Source organism: Leptonychotes weddellii, chromosome 12 (genome assembly GCF_054177405.1).
Source record: "Leptonychotes weddellii isolate Sample4059 chromosome 12, ASM5417740v2, whole genome shotgun sequence".
In the NCBI taxonomy this organism is placed as follows: Eukaryota; Metazoa; Chordata; class Mammalia; order Carnivora; family Phocidae; genus Leptonychotes; species Leptonychotes weddellii.
In genome coordinates, this window is record NC_138380.1 from 42540574 (window position 1) to 42563787 (window position 23214).

Consider the following 23214-nt stretch of genomic DNA (forward strand, 5'->3'; position numbering starts at 1 on the left):
TGTCATTTAATTATTTATTTATGTGCAGTTCTTCAATCGTCTTTTCCCATGCCACCAAAAATAGGATAGATAGAAGGCCAGACACCCAAGGACAGATCCTGTGACAAACTGCTTGACTTGAGCCCCAATTTATTTTAGGAAGTCCAACGTCCTCTTCCTTTCTACTGGTGAATGACAAGACCCCCACTCTTACTGCGGATGATACAGGGGCCGTGTCTGTCTTCGTGCCATTGGAACTGCTGGTTCTAAAGCTCAGAAACCACTTCTCGCTGAGCTCCAGCTTCAAGGACAACTGGGGGAGGCCCGTTCCATGCCACCATCACCCAGGAAGTGTGCAGCCCGGGACGAAACACAGCGACCCGCACAGATGTGTGTCGTGTTCTTGCATACTGTAAGGGTTCTTGTGATGAGAATTCTGAAGATTTAAAAAACATTCAGAAAACAAACCTGAAAGGGATTGATTTTGTTGCCCCTAAGCCAACAAGCCTGGAATCGAAAGCAGGCTGTTGTGTCGTATATCCGCTCAACCCCAAGAAAAAACGTCTGTTCAATCATTTTCAAGGGATTTTTGGCAACTTCGGGAGCGTGACGTGGCGCTGTCTGCATTCCCCTGGGCCCTGTGCAATCGAGGAGGACAGACCAGGCCTGTGGTTGCTGTTCAAATGGGTTTACCAGGAAAATTCACTGTGTCTAGCCAGATCTTTGGGGCAAATATTTTCTTTTTCTTAAATCTTTAATTTTCAAATTGTTCATTGCAAAAATTAAGTTAGAGCCTCCTCTCCCCAGTCCTATACTCTACACAGTGGTGACCACTAATAACTCATCCCAGGCCAAGGGAGAGTGGGCTACCTTGAACTCAGTACCACCAAGGCTGCACCCAATGGGGGGAGATAATTACACCCCCCCCAAAAAAACCCAGGGTATTGTTACTGGAAGAATGGGGGCCTGGGGGCTGGGCAGCCAAGAGCCAAAAAAATGTCCACCATATGCAGAAGTCAAAGCTCAGTAGAAAGATTAAAGCCAGCCTCCACATTTTGACATGCAGTGAGAATACATGCTGGTAATTGTCCTAATATCCCAATGAATATTTGTAATCAAAACTTACACGCACATCTAGTAACTTTTACTGATACTTTATATTTTCTTATGTGAATCAAAGGGGGAAAGGGAAAGAGGAGGCTGAGAGAACCAAGGACAGGGGAGGAGGGGTGTTGTCTGAAGAGATTAGGAAAACGCTGATACCCATGTCAGCATTAGGAACAGAAATGCCCCTGAATCCCCGGCCCCTACACACTCACCACCTTATATTAGGATGTGCCCTATTAGACCTTCTATACGACAGGACCTGTTCTGGGTGGTGAGGATACCGAGACAAATTTGGCCCACTTCCCTGCCCCTCAAAATGGGGGCAAAATGGGTGACCACTGCACACATGACCATAATCCCAGAATGCCAAGTACTCTAACAGAGGAAAGTACAAAGCCCTTTGAGAGCAGAGAAGAGGGAGTGGCTACATCTGGGGAGAAGGAGTTTTCCACACTGAGTGGCGAAAGGGTGGAGGCTTTCCAGAGGCAAAGGCCTGAAGAATAAGCGTTAAGTGCAGGGGGATGGTGAGGGTCCAAGTATGCCCTGCTTCTGCCTTCTCTCCTCTTATCTGTAACCTCCCACCTCCGATAGTTCAATTATTTTGTTGCAAAATCTGAGTTCTCAAATGCCTATCCTAAACTTCTGTAACAGAGGAAGTAAAAGGACTGATTCCCATAATCAACTGATATGAATAAACCCCTAACAACCATGCTTTAGTTTTCCCATCTTATCTCTGTGGAATCAGGGAAAGATCTAGAAGGCTGTCTCCCTGTAAGTCCATCCATCAGGTGGCTTTGGTGGCAAGTGAGATGCCATTAATTTATTAAAATCCCCGCACGCAACATGGTAACATCTTGGGATAGGCTGTCATTTACCCATTTCCCATCTCCCTTGGGAAGAGAAACATCCTGTCAGATCGTTTTGAAATGGTCCCATACTGTGACTCACTGAAGGGAAAGGCCAAAGGCTTTGGGGCAAAAATAAACAAAAGTGAAAAAATATGCGGATTCTATTAAAAAAAAAAAAAAAAGGCTTGGAGTGATGTTGCACCAGAAAATGGAGCTTATCTTGGACAGGGTGGAGGGAATAGTGGAGAGAGATCTGAGGTAGTTTGTTCAGGATGAAATTTCACCAGCATGTACTTTCCCAGGTTATGAGGGACAGAGGAAAAGGGATCTCTAATTAGACACAGCCCCCTCTATACCCCTTGTGCCCCTGACAAATCTTCACATTTGTTAGGCTACAACCTGAACAGGTCTTTAAGCTCTAGTTTCTTACATAATGAGAAATGCAATTCTCTTTTGGCCTCATAAGTAAACCAAGCTCCACGTAGCATTGCTTCTAGATCATCCTCTTCCTTTGCTGGATGGTCAGAGAGAAGAGAAAGATGCTCCAGCCCAGGGAGCATGCAATTCTGAACCCCCAATTCCAAATGTTCTGTGATTCCCAGCTTTTCAGTGGACTTCTTTTCCTTTGGGCTGGAGGAAAGAGTTGATAGTCACATATTTAACTTGGAAACATTACAAAGATGAGAACAAGAATTCAATAATCCCATGTTATTAGGATATGCCCAGGTATGAATATTGAAATCAGGTGGTTTAAAAATACCAGTACCAACAATTCTCATGGGATCATGAGGACAGTAGCAGTCCTTTTATCGAAGAGAGTATCGGTAAGGCTAAGAAGGTAGAGAGGTTTCTGTTGTTCTTTCTTACTTCCCACTTCATACAAATCCCTAAATCCCCAACAGAGGTACCATCAAGTAAAAACAACACCAGATCTAAAGAGACATGGGAGGTGTGGAAAACCTTGGAAAGAATAAAAGGGGATAAAGGAAGACGGGTTCCTGCACCACTGGAGGGGGGAGGGCAGCTCATGGCACCCACCCCGGAGTGAGGTGGGTTTTCGGCTCCCCCTTTCTCACCCGCTCCAGTCGTAGACCCAACAGTGACCTTGAAGCCCCAAGTGCCACTGGTCTTCGTGATGAACTGTCTCCCCCACTCCGCCCAAAGCCGCCCAGGAAAGAAAACAAGCCAGCACTAGAGCAGGTGAAGATGAGCTTCTCTGGGAACAGAAGTTCAGTGCCGGGAAAGACAGCACGGGAGTCGGGAATGCTGGCCATGAAGAGCTGCTACTTTTCCAGGTTTACTATGCTGAGGGATTCTGGCATCTTAACAGATTCCCAAAAAAGAAGGCTCTAACGAATGCTATAACAACATGTAAGGAAGAGAGAATGTCTAGCAGAAAACACAGAGAATGATATAATTAATATATGCCTCAAACCAGATATATGGTTTAAAGGCTATTTCTTCTCACGTCTGCCTGGATAGATTGCAGAAAGCCACCATAAAAGGATTCTGTATTGGGGCACCTGGGGGGTTCAGTCGGTTGGTTAAGTGTCTACCTTCGGCTCAGGCCCTAATCCCAGTGTCCTGGGACCGAACCCCACATTGGGCTCCCAGCTCAGCAGGGAGTCTGCTTCTCCCTCTCCCTCTGCCCCTCTCTCTTGCTCATGCTCTCTCTCTCTCTCAAATATAAATTAAAAAAAAAAAAAAAAACTTAAAAACAACAACAACAAGGATTCTGTATTTACGGAGAGAAAACTTGCAGTTGCATGGATCTGTTCTTTTGTTCCTCAGGAACGGACTCTTTTTATGTTCCCCAGTGCTGTTCCCAACTGTGTCAACGTTCAAACTCTAGTGTGACCCAGGGACTGTTCCCCTCACTCTCAGCAAGCACTCCTTTTCCCACGGCTCAAACACATCCGGTCAGACGAGATTATTTGCCTTCAGCTCTACACCAGCTCTAATATATCTCCTTGCTTGGGCCTCTCTTTCTATCCATCACCCTCCATGACAGGAAATACTGCCCAGCCTCCCAGGCTCACTCACAAGGGCAAGATACCTTAAGTCTTCAGTTTGCCTCGGTTTCTCTCTTCCCACCCCTGCCTCAGTGGAATCCCTTTCTTCTCTGCATTATCTGTCCCAATCCTGTAACGTTCACTTCTGACTTGTGTCAAAGCCGTTTGAAGTTCTCCCTTTCCATTTCCCACTTGAGCAGGTAGCAGACTCCATGTCCTTTGCTTCAGGGAGGTAAATGCCAAGATAAGAAGCAGAAGGATTCTGGCTTTTGTTTTCTAAGAGCCGGAGGCCCAAGGAGAGGGTAGACTTTGAGAAAAGCTTTAGGGACTTGGAAAAACAGGTGGGGAAACAATAGATGAAAAGGAAATCCCTCCAGTTGTGGGGAGGAGCAATTTCTGTGGGTTCTGCTTTCTGGCCGGAGCCATGTTGGAGCATGACCCCAGAGAGAAAGAGCTTTTCGATGAAGCATCTGGAGCGGAGGCCACAGGCACTGATGTTCTCGGCCCTGTGCAGAAACAGTAGATGGCCATCAGGCACGAAGGCACCATGCAGACAGAACATGGTGGGTTAATTAGCAGAGGCTCTTGTCACTGCCTTAGACTCCTGGAATCTTGACAGCCCCGCCCCCTGAGAGTGGGTCGGGAGGGAAGCAGAACAATAATTGAAATGATATTTTCTACTGGCCCAGCAGTGTTGGAGTCAGGATTTCAAAAATATTGTAAAAAATAGAGACACCGTATTTCTTAACACCTGAATTTTTGTATTGATACTCATTCTTGATATATGTAAAACACGTATCACAACTTTTCCGTTAAGGAAGAGAACAAATTTACTGACTGCCCACAACGTGCCAGGCATGGTCTAGACAGTAGAGATGTAGCAATGAACAAGACTGAAGACCCCTCCTCAAAGACAACACATTTTGGTGGGAGTCAGTGTTCAACTATATACATATTGTAAAGATACATATTGACAAGTGTCATAAAGAAAATCAAAGCAGGTAAGGGCATGATTATATCAGGTGGTCAGAAAAGGCCTTCCTGGGGTGCCGGGGTAGCTCAGTCAGTTAAGTGTCTGCCTTCGGCTCAGGTCATGATCTCAGGGTCCTGGGGTTGAGCCCCTCATCGGGCTCCCTGCTCAGTGGGGAGCCTGCTTCTCCCTCTCCCTCCCCCTGCGCGCTCTCTCTCTCTCTCTTGTTCACCTTCTCTCAAATAAATAAAATCTTAAAAAAAATAAATGTTAAAAAAAAGAAAAGGCCTTCCTGACATGCTGACATCTGAGCAGGGTCTGAAGGAAGGGCAGGAAGGAGTCTTGCTTGTATTTGAGAGAGTGCACAACCAACACCGTAGAACCTGCAAGGGGCCCTCGCCCTGGGAAGGGAATAAAACCTCAGCCATCTGATCCAGGAGGAAGGGCTGGTGATGTCAGACCCATGGGAGGTGGTAGATCAAGGTAAAGACTTGGCACTTGCTCAGCTTTCTTCCCCTACAAGGTGCCAAACACACAATATGTGCTCAGGGAGTATTTACTGAATAAAGGATGGATGGAGCGTGGAAATTTGTGCCACACTGAGAAGTAAAGGATAACATAAAAGATATGAATAAATAGATAGGACATAAAAATGACCCATAAGCCCAGAGCCCAGATATAACCACTTTTAGACTTTAATACTAGTCCTCCTAGTCTTTGATTATTTGTAGATTCTCTCTTTTTCACATTTGAGACAATACTATGTCTTATTTTCTTCATGTAATCAGTTTACAATTTTTAATGTCATCCTTTAACTCACTGAGATGAAGTGTGCATCTCTAACTGGTTCCAGTCACTTGGACAAAGTGGTCATAAAGCAACTGACTCCTTTTTTTAAATTTTCTACTTAAATTCAATTTAGTTAACATATAGTGTATTATTAGTTTCAGGAGTAGAATTACTGATTCATCAGTTAACATATAACACCCAGTGCTCATTAGATCAAGTGCCCTCCTTAATGCCCCTCACCCAGTTACCCCTTCTCTTCACCCACCCCCCTCTAGCAACACTCAGTTTGCTTCCTATAGTTAAAGAGTCTCTATGGTTTGCCTCCCTCTCTGTTTTTATCTTATTTTATTTTTCCTTCCCTTCCCCTATGTTCATCTGTTTTGTTTCTTAAATTCCACCTATGAGTGAAATCATGGTATCTGTCTTTCTCTGACTGACTTATTTCACTTAGCATAATACACTCTAGTTCCAACCATGTCATTGCAAATGTCAAGATTTCATTTCTTTCTGATGGCTGAGTAGTATTCTAGTGTGTGTGTGTGTGTGTGTGCGTGTGTGTGTGTATCGCATCTTCTTTATCCATTCATCTGTCAGTGGACATCTGGGTTCTTTCTATAGTTTGGCTATTGTGGACATTGCTGCTATAAACATTGGGGTAAGTGCCCCTTTGACTCACTATGTTTGTATCCTTTGGGGTAAATCCCTAGTAGTGCAATTGCTGGGTCATAAGGTAGCTCTATTTTCCACTTTTTGAGGAACCTCCCTACTGTTTTCCGGGGTGGCTGCACCAGCTTGCATTCCCACCCCTTTCTCCACATCCTCGCCAACATCTGCCATTTCCTGAGTTGTTCATTTTAGCCATTCTGACCGGTAGCAACTGACTTTTTCAAGGGCCCCAGGAGGTGTTCAGCAGCCACTGAATTTTATGAGGAGGGGGATGCGCAGACCCCCAAACTCTGCAGACTCGGAGGGAGTGACAGCTTGCTGACTCACGTGACCCCTGCTGGCGCCTGGCTGCAGGACGCCTGAGTCCGCTCTGTAACACAGGGGCTGTCCTTGCTCCACGGTGCACGGGGCTCATCTTCATGAGCAAGACGTGCCTGTGCAACTTTCCCGTCCACATTGGGCTTGAGGCCCTGGAACATTTCCTAGAGAGGCAGTGTGTTCCTTTTCGGTCTCTGCTTTTACCTCCAGTAGCTGCCCAGCTGTTCCTAATTCTCTCTCTGGGTGAATGACTCAGCTTGATTCTGGGTCTACAACGTGTGGCTTCTTAAAGGAGCCAGGCCATTTTGTAGCATAATGACACGTAGCTCGAACCAAGGTAGTCAAACCACCTACGAGCTACAACCGTAAGTTAGAAAACAGAAAATATATTTCTTTTCCATGTCCAGGATTATAAGCTCTTCAGTTACGAAAATAAACATGTGCCTGGGTCAAAAACAAACAAACTCAGAGGGGACTTAGTAGAAATCAGGCAGCAAGCCTTAGCACTTCTCCGATGTGGTCTTCTATCCTTGCATGTGCTTTTGGAAGAGCCCTCGGCCTGTGCTGAGGTGTGCTCCGAGAGCCCGGAGAAGCAGACGGGCATGTTCGTGACCAAGAGGGAAGGCCCACTGAGTGTTTCTGGAGTAATGCAGATTTTACCAGTGAACCACCATTGTCACAGCCTAATGATGATTTTGTCTCGTTGTAAAAGCTGCTTTTGCCCGTGAGCAACAAATGAATTTATTTGCCTTGCATCACTGAAAGGAAAACAAACCTAAGGCAGGACAAAATCAATGGGAAATTTTAGGAAAAAAACACAACCCACCACCACCAACAAACAACCCCGTTTGGTAGAGATGATTAGTGCCAGACGGAGAAGGGAGCCCAGGTGCCCAGACGGGGAGGGGGACGTGTCTAAGGACAGAAGCAGCTGAGAATTACCAGCACAATCCAAACCTTCAGATCACTTGCAAAGCAGAGACGTATTTCCTTTCTTCTTCCTTCTCCCCCTGCTGCTTCTCTTCTGCTTTCCTCTTCCCCTGTAGCCATGGGGATGTTCTAGGTTGGAGCTCTTCCCAATGGGAAGGCACTCTGTGACGGGGCTGCATACCAGAACTGAGGAGTGGGGTGGATGGAGCAGAGCAAAGCACCGAGGAGTGTAGTCATGATTTCTCCACACTTTCCCCAGACTTTGGATTTCAAAACCAGACTTCCATCCAGAGACAGTAAAAGTTGCATTCAGCTGCCACGATGGCTGTCCTGTAATCAGTTCCTGGTGTGCTGTTAGATGTTTTGAGTTTAACCAGACCCGCACATGTCCTCAGTCTAATTCCATCTTTTGGCTCCTAATGTCATCATATGTAGCCTCTGGCAACCAAGCCATTTTCCAGTTGCTGACATCCCCTTCCTTCAGCACTCATCCTGCCAGGATCTTTTACAGCTCCGTGTCTGAATCTCCCCAGGAAAGATGGGTTGGTTTGTTTGTTTTTTTGTTTGGCAAGATGTTTTCCAGAAAACAACCCTTTCTGTAGGACAAATGAATTGAAAAGTTCTGTTCATTACAATCGACACAACAGTGAAGAGAGTCAAGGATCTTGGTGCTCCACTGAAGGAAAAGAAGGTTGCTGACGTCCTTTGTGCAGTACTTTTTTATTTATAGTTTTTATCACATTTGCCGTTTCACCCGTTTAGTGAAGAACATTAGTTTGTTCATATCAACACCTTGTTAATGTTTCAATTCATTCCAGAAGCCCTTATGAGAAGCTACATGAGCTCTATAAAGACAGGGATTTTATTCTATTGGGTTTGACCCTGTACTCACAGCTCCTCGTAGAGTACCCGACAATTCATAAGTGTTCATTAATATTCATTGTTGAATAAGTGAGGTATTTTCTAATGGGAAGTCTGCCCACCTTTTAAATTTTGGGGTGTTTTGTATGAAACAGAAGTGTTTACCTATCTTGGAGTTAAGAATTAAAATTCAGGGACGCCTGGGTGGCTCAGTAGGTTAAGCGTCTGCCTTCAGCTCAGGACATGATCCCGGAGTCCTGGGATCGAGCCCCGCATCGAGCTCCTTGCTCAGCGGGGAGTCTGCTCTCCCTCTGCCTCTGCCTCTCTTCCCCTGCTTGTGCTCTCTAGCTCTCTATCTCTGACAAATAAATAAATAAAATCTTTTTAAAAAAAGATTTAAAATTCAGACCTACTTTCACTCTTAGGAAGCAATGAGACTCTTAAAATAGATGTTTATCTAGCTTACTTTGAATTTGCAAACCACCCCTCGGTATTTAGAAAGTCAACCCTTTCTTCCACTACAAATAAAAATCCTACTTCGTGTCTAGCACCACTCCTTTGTCAGGTACTAGCTAAGCCCCGCCAGGATTAACAAACAGACTGTTCCCCTACATCAGGCCCAAAAAGAGGATTCTGGACTCTAGAAGGGGATATACTTCAAATTAGATATGCTGAGATAAAATGTTATCAATTCTCTTCACCTTTGGGTAAACAAAGTGAATGTATAATTCTGAAAATACCCCACATTGTTTTGTTCTTAATCATCCCTAACTATTTGAGCTTAATCATCCCTAACTATTTGAGTGGTTGAGGATTTGAGAAAATAATAAAATTTCAACCTCTGCTTTTCACAGTTAGGAAAAAAGCTGATTTAATAGAACTCCAACAACTGTTGGCCAAATCCCAGATGAAGCTGTGCAGAGGTTCTTAAGTCAGTTTTTAGAAGTCTGTCTTATTTATAATGAAATTATATGCTAAAATCCAGACTGCTGTATACAATCTTTTCCCACCGAGAAAAGTCTATTCCAAATGTGTTGACAGCTAAAGAGAAAGCTTGTTAGTACTCCCAACAGTGAAACTGGCTGGGACCAAAGAGGTAGAACTGAATCCTTTGACTGAAATTCAGATGGAGACTTAACGAGTTTTCTGGGTATTCTTTGAACCTAAGTGTGGGGAATATGTACCAGCAAGAGGCAAAACTAATTTGTGATATCAGATGTGCAGCTTCTAAGAGTGCCTTCCACTTTCCATCCTGCCTGTGGAATTCCAGGGAAGAGAAAAGCATCCGCGTGAAGAGATCTCCTATGTGCCATTGAGCATTTGGGGGTGGAATTTCCATGTTCTTCCTGTCTTGATACTTTTAAAACCAATCTCCGTGAAATCTGTGTACGATCCAGTGGTGGACTTCACCTGTGAATGTAGTTGTCTGGAACATGAGCTCATCAATGTAGCACTTACCTTGGGTAACTGCTGCTTTGTTCAACACCAACTATTTCGTTAACTGGACTGGAAATGACTGACTTAATTGCCATGTCTATTTGTGATGGAACGTTATAGGTAATTGACATTACACGTCATGACTCTTCCTGAAATATAAAAAGTCAAAAATTCTCCTTTTCACGCGTTCTCATTTTTTCAACTATTTGGAAATATAAATCCACGCACATCTTCTAGGACTCAGCCCCACAAATATGGGGCTGTGATTTAACAGCATTTAAGCCTCTGAGAGTTAAACGGATTTGGCTACTGATTCCTCACCGGCATTAGCTGGCTTAGCAGAAATGTATTTTATTAATTTGGCCGACAATGAGGTTGACAGTCTAAGAGCATTACCACCCAAAGCAGCTTTGGTTTTGCTCTTAATGAGAATTTTCCTACCACAGCAGCTTGGATTTGCCAGGGAGTCGTGCTTTAAAGGGATTATGCTGAAGATTATAAAAGTGGAGCCCTCGTGGAACAAAACTGGATATTCATTTTAGGAATAAAGCCCTGCCTCCCTATTGGCCGAGATGCTGGAGTGCTTGAGGACCCCCATCACACTCTAAGTTGCTGTGAAAGCACAGAGCAGCGAAAGAGAAATCCTCCTAGAATAGGCTGAATGGGACTTGGCACGGCGACAGTAAGGAGGACCCAACCTTACCCGTTGTAGAGAATTTGAACAAATCTAAGGGCTGGAAGTAGAATGTCAGAACGATCTGAACCCCTAAAAGATGAGAAGATAGCAAAAGTGCCGTTTAATGAATTAAAAAAGATAAAGTCAGGAACCAGAGCTGTGGGGTGGTGTTAGCACAGGGCTGAAGAGGCCTTCATTCTTCAGGCTAGCGGAAGCAGAGTATCAGGTGGCTGAGGTGCGACGGCCCGAGGCGGCCTCGTGGGGCTGAGGCCCTTGTGCGGGTCTGGGCAGCCCTCCAGCCCCAAGCTGAACAAAGGGCCAGGCTGCCCCGGCTGAAGAGGCGCACTGCCCACAAATCATTTGAAATGTTTCATCATTAAGGAAAGATGGTTTCTAAGAAGCACTACCTCCATGAAAGGGGTTTGGGAGAAGACCAGTAATAAAATTAACAGGACCTCGAGCTGAGCCACTAACCTATGGCGGGGCTGGCCACGTCGTCAGCTCCTTCCTCAAGAGAAAACCTGAGCCCATTCCCATGAAGGAATGTAGGGCTCTTCCCAGGCTGCCAAGGAGCCGACATGTTCAGATGGCATTAATCATAAAGGGGAGAGGCGCTGCTAGCCAGCCCCGCAACACACACCATGTTTGCATATTCAAAAGGTGCCATGATAGCAAGCCTCGAGGTGCTCACCATTCATTTGGAAAAGATAAGGCTAAGACACATGGCCAGTATTTAGCATACTTATTAAGCAGTAAGTAGCCAGCTGCTGGATTCCAGAGGCTAGTTTAATCCCATGTCAGCCATTTAAAAGCCTGCCCAAGAGCTTCGGCGGGTATAATTCCAAATGGGAAAAGACAAGAACGTTGCCAGATACATGCCTTGACAGTATTTTCCAAAAATGGCAATGTTCTTAATGCTCATACTGATTAAAAGAGGAGATTGAGAGCAACACAAATATCCATTATCTGGGTCTTCTTACATAAATATGAACCCTTCCGTTTTTTGTTTTAAACTAGAGAATGACGAAGCTTGCTTTGTGCTGGTATGGAAAATTCTCTATGTCACTCAGTGTCCGAACAGGGAAAGGAGCCACTCTCCATATTTCAAGCAGAGAAGGATGCGATGTAGGAAATTGGTGAAAAAACTGCCGGGAGGGCGAAGGAGCAAAGAAAGAGGGGCTCTTGCCCAAAGACAGAAGCTGCCACTGTCCCTTGGCTGGATCCAATGAGTGAACACTCACCGCTGATGTTGCTGAAACCACCCCGAGGCTGCTGGAGCCCATAGTACCAGCACTCAAGCCCAGCTGCCTGTTCCTGCAGCTGCCTGTGGCAGGGGAAATGGCTAATTTCTTCCTCCCACCCAGTGCCTCCCACTGGAAGAACCTAACTTGAAATCGGCCAGATGAGTGAGTCTGGGAAAGGGGATGGCACATACCTAGAAGGATGAACTTGGACCCAACTGCCAAGAGACACCATCTGGTACACTTGCCCATTTACTACTCAGATCCACACGTTTCACTGTATCCATTCAACGACTACATCGTGCTTCCACCTAACAGAATGCAACTGTATTCCTCATACAGATGAATGTAGGCTCACTCTCTCCCCAAAAGAGGGGAACACAGAGTGTAGGACCATGTGAAGAGGCAGCCTCGGCCACTGTATTCACCTCTGCATGATGTCAGTTCCTCTTCTGTTTTCATCACCATTGCGCCCTGGATATATTCTGTAACCTAAAGGCCAAACTGTAAAGTTAACCACCACCAACCCTCGACGTTATACGTAACAAGCAAAGAAGAAAATATGCATAGCCACCACAGCTCTTGTTTTGGTAACTGGTAACAAAACTAGTTGATTGATAGGGATAATAGTTGAGTCATCATTGACAATGAGCTTTTTCCAATGTCCATTCCATGTTCCCTTTGCCTTGACCCAAAACCTCAGCTTTTGAGGTTCTTTTCCTAGCAGGATGACTTCAACCTTCATTTCTAAAAGGCCTGAGTTTTTCGTCGTCTGCTGGGTGGCAACATTATTCCAATAACTTTTAGCACACTGAAGGGCTAAGAAGAACCCCAGAGAATTTCCTGGGCTCCAGACATAGTCTTTCCTGCCACCACTGTGTCACAGCAACCCAATTCCTCTTGGTGACTCTGACCGATGGCCCCAGCCAGAACAGTACCCCTCTTCTTTGCCTGTCAGTTCAGCGGCGTCAGAAACTTCAAGCGAGCAGATGGCACCATCAACTTCCTGTTCAGCAGAATAATTGTATGTCCCTAGAGGAAGAACTTCCTCCTTGGAATCAAGACCTATAAACCAGCTGATCAATGCTGAGAAGAAGGCAGGCGATTATTCTGAGTGACGTTCCGCACGTGACAGTGAGGGGAGCCACTCCCATTTTTCTCCCCTCGATTCCCAGATCCATGTATCCTGACCATAAGAGACACAACACCACTTTTCTGTTGCTGATTCAAAGCCTCATCCACATTCTGCAACACGGTCACCCAAATTGCAGAGAGGGGTCTCCCAATGTTGCCATTTTTGAAACTTCAACAATCTATTCCTATGCTTGATAGTGGTAACTGCCTTGGGGTGATGGAGTGGATGGGAAACCAGTAAGTCCCAGGGGCATGAGCCCAATTCTACACTTTTTTTGCTGTAAAATCAGTTCTTCGGTCAGAAGCAATGTTATGTAGGACATCGTGTCATTGAATAAAGTATTCTGAAAGTCCACAGATGGTGGGACTCATAAAGCACTACAGGCAGAAGATGCACAGCATATTTGGAAACAGTGTCCATTCCAGTAAGGACAAGATCATGCCTTCCATAATGGAAAGAGTTCAATGTAATAAACTTGCTACCAGGTGGCTCACTGGTGCCCCTGGGGAATGATGCCATACCAGAGTTCAATATTGGTCTCTGCTGTCAGCAGATCAGGCATTCAGTAGCGACAGTAGCCAGATCCACCTGGGAGAGGATAAGTCCATATTGTTGAGCCCACGTGGATTCCATCCCTGCCACAACAGCCATGCTCTCCATCGGCCTATTGAACACGCCTCAGGTGGCTGGGAAGAGGGCTGACTGACATCCACAGAATGGACCGTCTTGTCCAGTTGATTACTGAGAGCCTCATCAGTGGATGCCCCATGGTAGCATTCACATAGGACAGTGCCCATATGGAGAGGTCCATCTGCAAACCTCTTCCTCAGACTCCCTTGTCACCAATATGCCAATCAAACCATTAGTCACCCATGAATTGTGTAAATCTCCACCTCTGGCCATCTCTCCATCCGGGCCGAGGGGACAACTGCTGTGTTGGCCTCGAGAGAACTTCCCTTACTACATTCCTGATAGGAGCTATAATGTTTCAACAATCCAAATCCACCTGGTGCCTTCAAACTGCAATGGACCATCTGTGAACCTGGCCCAAATGTTTTCTTCCTCTGTCAACTGTCAGTTGCAAAAGGACATAGGTGTGGGCTGCGAGAGAATCAAAATGCAGCAAGAGGAGATGCTACGGGAGTCTGAGCTAACCTACTCATAAAACTACTTGCGTCTTCAGGACGTCCTCGACCCCAACCTGGTATACACTATTTACAATGGATGACGGATTGCTGCTGTGCATGCCCAACCCTACAGCCTAGTGGATCAGTATATTAGTTATTTAAAAACTGCCCCAGAACTTAGCAACGCCCATTTGTTATCTCACACGGAGGATCTGGCTCAGGGTCTCTCAAGAGGCTGAAGTCAAGCTGTCAGCCAGCGCTGAAGTCACCTCAAGCTTAACTAGCCAGGCTATAGGCCAGGGTTTCTCAAGTGGGAACATGAGGATATTCGGCAATCTGTAGACATTTTTGGTTGCCACAACTGGGGTAGCCTAATGCTGGAATCTAGTGGGTAGAGGCCAGAGACCCTGCTAAACATTCTGTAAGTCTCAGGATAGCCTCCCACATCTAAGAAGTAGCTGTCCCCAAAATGTCAAGAGTGCTGAAGTTGAGAAACCCCACTAGTGAGCCTTCTTTTGCCCTGCTTCCAACCCAAAACTGGCAGCCTTGTGTGTTACACAAAACATTGCCATGGATAATATACTCAAAAAGTATACATGTTCTCTCAAAAATCAAAAGAGGTGGTGCAAAACATGGTAGTTCTTTCTCAGTGGCAGGTGGTGGTGCAAAGTATAGCCATTTGCCTTTCACTTTGGAGAGGAAATGTCAAATTTCCCAGACTACTGGACCCCTGGAAACTCCACTGGGGAGTAAGCCTTTGATTTTTCTTGGGGTTTATCTCCCACCCTCTGGCATACATATGTCTTACTAAGGTATCTAGGGTACCAGCTCCGTCCTGCTCACCATGTCAATAACACATCAGCATGCTGTTCTGGGGGAATCTCAGGATGCTCAAGGCCCCAGCAGATCAGAGCTTGTCAGAAAGCAGAAGAGCCAACATGGGCTTGAGGTAGGACACTAAGGGTGTTTTCCTGATCCTGCTAATTGAAAGCAAACCCCTGCTGGTAATCTTTGCTAATTTGGTAATGAGGGGGAAAAAAAAAAAAAAAAGCATCTGCCAGATCAACAGCTGCATACAAAGTGCCAGGAGCACTGTTGTGTCATCCAGTAAAGAGACGACATCTGGTCCAGTACCCGAATAATTTTCCAAGAACCCACAGCCATTCCCCAACAAGCATCTCACTTCTGCACGTGCCACCCAGATGAGTTAAATGAGGGTATGGCAGAACGACCGCTGCATTGTTCAAGCGTTAGGTGGGAATACTGCTCCCTGCAATCCGCTCCCCCCCCGCCCGCCCCAAGGATAGAGTATTGCTCTCAGTTTACCCTCATTTAGGAAGGGCAAATTCCAGGAAGCTTCTGTGAGGCCATGCCTGCTATCCTAAGGCCCACTACTAGGGTTAGGGAATCAATATGGGGAGTTCCTTGAGTTGCAGGAGACCTAATACAGATGTATTCAGGAGGAGGAAAATAACCATATGTGGATCAAGGGCCCCACTGGAACCCTGCGAGGCAAGCACAGGCCAAAATTTCATTTATCCCCAGATGACCACAAGTGACATCCATCCCCAGTGGTCCAGAGGCATTTGGGGCCTCTGGAGGTTAGCACTGCCTCAGAACCAATGTCCAGAAAGCCCCTCAAGGTCCGGCTATTCCCCGTTCCCCAGTCTACAGTCACCCCAGCAAATGGCTGCAAGTCTTTGGGGAAAGACTTAAAGGAAGATTTACGCTAAAAGCTCATAGCAGTGTTGTCCAGCCCCTTCTTGGAGGCTTCTTGGCCCCTTCTTCTTCTGTGGCTACACTTCACAAACCTGAGCATGCATCAGGGCCACCTGAAGGTCTTGCCCAAACACAGACTCCTGGACCCGCGTCCAGAGTATGTGTGTCAGTAGGGCTGGCAGGGCCGGAAAACCTGTGTTTATCACAAATGCCCACGTGAGGCTGCTGCTACTGCTATTCCTTGGCCACAGTTTGAGAACCAGCGCTCTGAGGATCCCTATGTCTTTGCACTGATTCAGGTCTGGGACGTGCGTGACGGTCTAGGACCCTCCAGCCAACAACTCAGGTTTCTGTTCCCTAGACCTAGAGATTTTCCAATTACATAAATAAAGTAATTCTTAGGAGACTGCCTATCTATTTTGGTTCTAGGGTCACTGAGAACGAGTAGCCAACATTAAAGATCCCTGGGTGCTAAAATACTCTGCTTGCTGCTTCAGGCCCCCTAGGCCCATGACAATAACATCACCTACCTTGCTTCTAGGTCAGGGCTGCCATTTGGCTCTGCCCCTACGGAAGCCTGTCATCCACTGAAATCAAGAAGTCTACTTTAATGAAGACATCTTTTCCCATTGATGGGTCTCTGAAGAACCCCTGAACCAGAATGAGAGCTCAAAACATCTCCCAAGTCTGGAGAAGCTTGACCGCAATAATATCAATCAAGAAAGACCTTTCCCATGGCTACCATCTGTCTCCCCAAATTCCATCCTGGAGGGACCAGAGACCATGGTTAGCATGGTGGGGTCATAGGGTAGAAGCACTGCACGGGCAAAGAGAGAAGAAACTGATCCCAACCCCATCCCTACTGAAGGCTTCTTGCTTGCTTAAGGTACAGAGAAGGAGGCTTGTCTGCAAAGCAAGGTTTTTATTATTACATGGAATTTAATTACTAAAATAAGAATATGTTTTATGACTGGAGATCCATTTATATGACTTTAAGAGTGACTAGAGAACTCAGGAGTCTGCCTGAGTTTCCATCCAGGTGATGGTAAAGAAATATCCATGGAGTGGCTTATAAAAGACACTGGGAAATACAAGTAAGGTGGCTTTGTTATTGGACCCTCTAAGACCTGCTTGTTCAATGTACAGGCTACAATGCCAAATGATGTGGAAATGCACAGAGGTGGTTATATCTCCATAGAGAAGGCAGGAGATAAAAGAGCATGCTCCCAGACACAGCCAAGCCCTCTCAGTTCCCCAAAGGACCACAGAGACAGGCAGCTGTGGATGGCACCATCATGAGCAGTGAGGATTCCACCAGAGCCTAGAAGCACATTCATGGGTTTTTATACCTCCCTGGCCCTCCTTCACCCCTGATTGTCCCAGAGACTCTGCGAATGTGCCTACACACTCGTGGAGTGTTCACCAGGAGACTGAGTGAATTGCCTTGAAAGACAAGTTCATGGGAATATCCTAGAGGAGGCTCAGGCTTTAGATCTGCCCGAGTTTCATTCCTGAAAGTCCCCCAAACCATTCATTGGAAAGTGTATCATTTCTTCTCTTTTTAGTAAACGATAAAACAAGTATTTTAAATAGAGCGTCTCAATATATAGATAAGTGCATTTCTAGACTCTGTTCTCTTCCTTGGATGCACTAGCCTATGCCTGCACTGGCACCAGAACAGCAAAAAGGCAAGTGGGGCTGGAGTGAAGTGAGAGGGGGAAGAGAAGAACAGGAGAGCTCAGAGAGGAATGTGCTCGGGGGTGGGAGGAGATCCACATTGGGCCTTTAAACTGTGAGTGAGCCACTGCAGGGTTTTGAGCCGAGGGTGAAGTGATCTGATAGGTGTTAACAGGATGACTCCAGCTGTTGGATTGTGCTACGGAGGATGGGCTGCAGGGCGCATGAGTGCAAGCAGGAAGCTACTGAAATAATCTAGGTGAGAAATGACAGCTTCCTGGACCAGGATGCTGGAGGTGGAAGTGATGAGAAGGGTGAGAATTTGGGTATCTTCTGAGGGTGGAGCCAGCAAGCCTTCCTAATGGATGGGATGTGACGTGTGAACAAAAGAGTGAGGTCAAGAATGATTCCAAGGTTCTTGTGTGAGTAACTGGAAGGATGGAGTGACTATTGCCTAAAATGGGATAGTGTGGGAGGAATAGGTTTTAGGGAAAAGGCCCAATTTTAGACATGTTTGATTTGAAAGATCTCTGATATTCAAGGAGAGATGTCAAGTAGACAGTTTAATACACAAGGCCTGTGTTTAGAAGAGAGATCCAGGCCAGGGACAATTTGAGGTCTTTAAGAAAGACACAGTATCTAATGCCGTGTGGTTAGATAAGATCACCAAAGGAGGGGGCCCAGACAGTGGTGAGATCCAAAGACTGGGACCTGGGGCACCCCAACATCAAGATGTCATGGAGATGGAAAGAAACCAGCAAGGAGAGTGAGAAGGAACAGCTTATATGGTTGGAAGAGAATATGGTATCACCGAAGCCAAAAGAAGACAATGGTCCAAGAAGAATGGATGGATCAGCTCTACCACAGGCTGCAGACAAGAGCAAGATGAAGACCAAGAATTCACCACTGGATGCAGCAGTGGTCATTGGTGACTTGCCGAGAGCAGTTCTGGAAAGTGGTGGGGCTAAAAGTCCTAACCGGAGAAGGTTCAAGACGACAAGGAAGAGAAGTATGAAGAGACAGGAACTGTAGACGTCATTTTTGCAGCAGTTTTGCTGCAAAAGGGGGCAGACAAATGGGGTAGTGAGGGAGAGGTCAAGTGGAGTCAATAAGTAGTTTTTTTGTTTTTTAAGATGCAAGAAACGACAGCACGCTCAGATTCCGGTTGGAATGATCCAGTAGAGAGGAGACACTGATGATGTAAGAGGGAAAGGACGAATTGCTAAAGTAATGTATGGGCACCCATCCGGGCAAAGAGGCCCTCTCAAACACTGCAGGGAAGCTGCATACTGGTTCAAGGTTTTCAAAGGGAAATTTGGCATTATATCTCAAAATTACAGATGCACGTATTCTTGGACACAGCATTTTTATTTCCAAGATTCGGTTCTGTAGACATGCTAGCATCTATGTGCAAAGACGTATCTACCTGTTATTTATCAGAACACTGTGTATAATATCAAAAGCCAGGAAAACCTTAAATGTATATTGATAGTGGATGGTTAAATCCATACCTGAAATACCATACAGCACTGGAAATGAGGTTGATCTCCACGTTCTGTTCCAGAAAGTCTCCAAAATGACATAATTGAAAGATACCAAGGTATAGAAGAGTACATGGTATGCTCCCACCTGTGAAAAAAAGCAGGGAATAAGGCGATACGTGGAGTTACATAGAAAACATGTGAATGTACATCGAACATTTCTGAGAGAAGGATTTACTTTCCATTGGATATCCCTTTTCTAAAGCTTCCATTATTTTTAGGAAGTGTACTTACTATTTTTCACTAAAGATTAACACAAAGAGAAAAATATCTTTTCTAGAGAGGAAAAGAGCAAATTTAACAATTCTGGCTGTGCATTATTTTATAAATGTAAAGGACATTTTCTTATACAACATTTATAGGAGAAAAGCTTTTCTCTTCTAGGCTGTTTTGGAAAGTAGTGGGGAAAAAAGCCCTTCTAAATTGATTTTTACTGAACCAGCAATGTCTTTATTCAATACTTTGCAACACTGCAACATAAATTTTCATTATCTATACCCAAGGTAAAAGATTTTTGGTTTCAAAGTGTACTTCTGCTGGGCACACAAGAGGCATCCAATAAAAACTTGCTGGGTTGAATCAGATCACTAATGAGATGAATGTCACTAAGCAAGTGGGAAATGGGATTTAAATACAAAGCACTGAGGCTCCCTTCTCCATATGTTTGTAGGTGTGTATGCCAGTATGTGTACTTAGAATAGATTAGCATCTGTTCTTCTTATTTTCAATTCACTGCACAGAATATGAGGGGGCTATGAATTAAACCAAAAGGCCATCTTGATGCAATTTAGCAAACCATTTAATCATATCATTTAACGATTAAGAAATTATCAGGTAGGGGTGGAAATGAAAATGAAGGGAAGACCCATCTCCAGAAGCAGAAATTATTCCTGAGATTGCAGTCTTACAATGCACCTATCCTGTGTTAAGAGGGTATTTTACACATAAAGGTACTCGAATTAATAGTTCTTAAAAATAAAGAAGGAGGGCGCCTGGGTGGCTCAGTTGGTTAAGCGACTGCCTTCGGCTCAGGTCATGATCCTGGAGTCCCAGGATCGAGTCCCGCATCGGGCTCCCTGCTCAGCAGGGAGTCTGCTTCTCCCTCTGACCCTCCCCCCTCTCATGCTCTCTCTATCTCATTCTCTCTCTCAAATAAATAAATAAAATCTTTTAAAAAAAATAAAGAAAGAAAGAAGGATACCCATTAGGTACTTCTGAACTGGGCAAGTGGAAATTCATCATTTTTAGTGTCTGTCAGCGTGGAATCTCTCGTTTAGTCCTTTCATGAGCCACATTCAAATGGAAGACCACATCGAAGCTCTTGATGGATGACGAGACCTTGAACTGCCTTCTGAAATATCAAGTAAGACCGCATTCCTTTCTACTTTTTAGTAGTAAGCATACTTACCGTAATCAAATCTTTTGAAAACTAGCTCTCTGTGCTACATAATAGCATCGTATATAATAATCCTCTCATTTCTCAACCTTAAGCATTAGGGATTCTCTGCTATTTATTTAAGCTTGTGTGTTTTTTCTTTCCCCGGTTTACTGAATTATTTATTAGTTACACAGTATTCATGCTCTGTGCTAAGTGCCGCTTCTCTCTCCTCTGCAGCTGGAACACAAGTACATACTCTATTTCATTATCAATTTAAAGCTCACCTGAAGCTAAGGAAGTAATCATTCATTGTGATGGAATCACTGGAATGGTTATATATTTTCAAAAACACTAAGATTTTGTTTTTAATGTTGGGTCTATTTGCTGCTTTTTTGTTTGCTAACAGACAACGATATATAGGCTATATATAAAATCTTCACACTGCGATGCAATTATTTGCAGGCAAGATCCACACCTTGACAGGCTTCCAAGATGAAAAAAAGTGAAACTTGGTTCACTGACAAACTGTTCATCTTGAATTCAAACAGTAATTGATTGATGGAGCATTCTCATACCTGTATGCAAGTCTATGCAAGGTGCTATAGACCAGTATTTTTCAAACTTTATAGTGCATACCCATCAACAGGGGATATTGTTACCATGCAGAGGCAGATTCACGGGTCTAGGATGGGACCAGAGATTCTGCATTTTTAATAAGGTCTCAGGTGATGTTGATGCTGCTGGTCCATAGACCTCATCTTGAACAGGAAGGCACAGAGCAATGGTCACCAATCCTGGTTGCACAGTACAAAGGAACCTTAAAGAAACACAGATGTCCAGGTCCCAATTCTGTATCAGAACCTCTGGAGATGAAATTCAAGCCCTGCTTTTTTTTTTTTTTTTAATGTTTCCCAAGTGCTATGCACTGAATGTGTTTCCCCAAATTCATATGCTGAAACCCTCATTCCCAACATTGATGGTATCTGGAGATAAGGCCTTCTGGAGATAAGGCCTTCGGGAGGTAATTAGATTTAAATGATGTCATTAAGGTGGAGCCCTCACGATGGGACTGGTATTCTTAAATTTAAAAAAAATTTTTTTTAAAGATTTTATTTATTTGCGCGAGAGAGATTGAGAGAGAGCATGAGAGGGAGGAGGGTCAGAGGGAGAAGCAGACTCCCTGCTGAGCAGGGAGCCCGATGTGGGACTCGATCCTGGGATTCCAGGATCATGACCTGAGCTGAAGGCAGTCGCTTAACCAACTGAGCCACCCAGGCGCCCAGGACTGGTATTCTTATAAGGGACACCAGAGGGGCACCTGGGTGGCTCAGTCGGCTAAGCGTCTGCCTTTGACTCCAGTCGTGATCCCAGGGTCCTGGGATTGAGCCCCGAGTCAGGCTCCGTGCTCAGCAGGGAGCCTGCTTCTCCCTCTCCCTCCGCACCCACCCCCACTCGCGCATTCTCTCTCCCTTGCTCTCGCTCTCTCAAATAAATAAATAAAATCTTTAAAAGAGAAGAAGAAGAAGAAGAGATACCGGAGAGCTTGCTCTTTGTCTCTCCACCAGATGTGACACAGGTGGCCAGCTACAAGTGAGGAAGAGGAACCCAAATGTGCTGGCACCCTGATCTCAGACTTCCAGCCTCCAGAATTGTGAGAAAATAAATCTCTGTTGTTTAAGCCATCCACTCTATGGCATTTTGTTATGATGGCCCGAGCTAAGACACAGGGAGATTCTAATATTATGCAACCTAGGTTGACAACCATTGTTGTAAAGAATATTAAAGTAGCATAATCATAACTCTGTTGTAGGAGGCTTATAACCTACTGGGGAGCTATGACTTCAGCCTATAAAAGTCGTAGATACTTAAGTGTAAGCCTGGGCCAGAAAGATAGAATATTGAGAGATTCAGAACAAGAGTACAGCCATGGTGGGGATGATGAGGAAAGAAGGCCGTCACTTCCTAGAAAGTTCTGCTGAGGACGAAATTTTTATAAATTGTGTAATGTATATTTACATTATACAATAAAAAGGCTGCACTAAGAAGCATTCACTCATGATTGTGATCACTGTATACACTCAGTGTAATCACTACCTCAATCAAAATATAGAACACTGCCATCACCCCTGGAAGTTCCCTGCAATCCTGTCCAATTCCCCCCATTCACAGAGGCAACCACCATTCCAATTCCTATCACCATAAGTTAGCATGGTCTGTTTTAGAACTTCATGTGAATGGAAGCCACAATATGTACATTTTTGTGTCTGGCTTCTTTTCCTCAGCATAATTATTTTGGGATTTATCCACTTTATTACATGTATCAATAGATGTAATCTCTTTTTATGGCTGCGTGATATTCCGTGGCATAGATATATAACAGTTTCTCTATCTATCTAACTGTTGCTGGACATTTTGGTCGTTTCCAGTTTAGGGCTATTAGAAATAAAGCTACTGTGAATATTCTTCCTAGCGTCTTTTTAAAAAAAAACATATTTTCATTTCCCTTGGGTAAATACATAGAGGTGATCTTTCTGAGCTATGGAATAAATGTATGTTTAACTTTATAAATAAATTGCCAAACAGTTCTCCAAAATGAATGTATCATTTTATGCTCCCATCAGGGATATACAAGAGTTCTAGTTGCTCCATATTCTCACCTTAGTGTTGTCAGTATTTTTTAAGTCTTCATTTTTTAAAATTCACTCCTCTGTGTGATAAGACAAAGACTTTTGAAAAACAATTTAGCAAAGTAGTTAAGAGTATTGAGTCCTTGGAGGAAAATCTAGAAATATAAAGAGAATTA

The 23214-nt window shown here is 44.6% G+C and overlaps 1 long non-coding RNA gene across 1 annotated transcript; it reads right to left on the reverse strand.

Annotated features, from left to right (window-relative positions):
- LOC115944986 (uncharacterized) lies at window positions 1-21506 on the reverse strand. The gene is made up of 3 exons (XR_014139234.1): window positions 20235-21506; window positions 19004-19121; window positions 1-2564 (listed from the first exon to the last, which is right to left on the reverse strand). It is a non-coding gene; the product is annotated as an uncharacterized LOC115944986 (long non-coding RNA).
- Between the last annotated feature and the right edge of the window lie 1708 nt (window positions 21507-23214).